At 34.6% G+C, this 1,382-nt stretch overlaps 1 non-coding gene across 1 annotated transcript; it reads left to right on the top strand.

The window, feature by feature from the left end:
- Positions 1-801: 801 nt before the first annotated feature.
- Positions 802-898, top strand: LOC112513871. Its single transcript, XR_003069336.1, has one exon. It is a non-coding gene; the product is annotated as a small nucleolar RNA Z266 (small nucleolar RNA).
- Positions 899-1,382: the final 484 nt, after the last annotated feature.

The raw sequence follows: 1,382 nt of genomic DNA, 5'->3' as shown, positions 1-1,382 counted from the left end.
ATTTTTGGTTCAGCCCACAACTCCACAAGTCCAACTGTCCAACCCTAATCGGTAAAATCGTAAACCATCAAGGGTATAATTGTCATTTAATTTCACAGTCATCCTATAAAACCTAAAGCGCTTTGCCCCTTCTATCCATTCCTCGGCCATCTTCTCCAAAGTAGGGTTTACATAAATCTAGGGTTTCGATCTGTCATCGGTAACTCTACGATCGCCATCGAAACCATGATTTGAAGGTAATAGGAAGGAAAGGAGGGGGAAACAGAGTAATCATGTGTTCCTTCCCTTTCCTTTCTTTTCTTTTCTTCCCAAATTTCAGATCCAGAACAGAGTGTAACTGTTCTTTTACGATCGATTTGTATTTGTATGAATTTGTTCATGCGCAGCCCTTAAGATCGCCTTCCAATTTGCAAAATGGAAGCGTTTTGAGTCATAGCCGCGCTACATTAAATCTGATACGTACTTGTATGTATCTGTCGTAAGTTTCTCTCTAGGGTTTTCCTTTTGAGAATCTTCTTTCTCCCTCATGAATCTGTTGACTCGAGGTAATTTCTCTGTTCTTTGAATCTATAACGTTTTTAATTTTCTTCAACACTGATTTGATGATTTATCATCGTTTCGGTGTTTTAGATTGTTATGGAGTTTAGATTTCAAAGTGTTTTCTCGGTGCCTCGCTTTTTCTTGTGGGAAACATAATTGATTTTACATTTTTAACAAACTATTGTTGATTATATTCTGTTAACTATGGTTTTCATTTTTCTAAAACAATTACAAGTCAAATTCATTTTTATTGCGATTGGTGGATGGCAAGAATGATGAGAAAATTTGATTATGGGAAAGGATTGATTCCTTGGTGAATTTAACCATTAATGCTTATTGATATTCTGACTTGCTATTCCATACTCAATATTTTAATCAGTTAACCATCATCGTAGTTAAAAAAACTCAGTGATGCTCGATTTTGTTTCGGATTTTCTTTGAACAGTTTTATTGTCTTGTTAAAGTAGATTATGTAAATTTTGGTTCTGCATGTCAGATTTTGAATTTTGACGAACGAAACGTATTTAATTTTGAACAGTTTTATTGTCTTGTTATCTAATGCTACTAAATCTCCACCAGACAGCTTTGAACCAACTTGATTTTGTTATGGAGGTAAAATCAGGTACCTTTACAACAATATATGACACACCTCAATCGAATCAACGAATGATTTTATATAAATTATTAAATAACCAGCGGTACTATGATTTCTATGCATCGCAGCTCGAAACGGTCCCATTTGACACTAAACCATCAAGAATCAATTATCTAACTTTACCATATTATCACAGCTCAAAACGGTCCCGTTTGACACTAAAACCATCAAGAATCAATTATCTAAC

Source organism: Cynara cardunculus, assembly GCF_001531365.2.
Source record: "Cynara cardunculus var. scolymus isolate 2C chromosome LG 5, CcrdV1, whole genome shotgun sequence".
In the NCBI taxonomy this organism is placed as follows: domain Eukaryota; kingdom Viridiplantae; phylum Streptophyta; class Magnoliopsida; order Asterales; family Asteraceae; genus Cynara; species Cynara cardunculus.
Note: the sequence above shows the minus strand (reverse complement) of the source record. Positions and strands in the feature narration are given on the sequence as shown.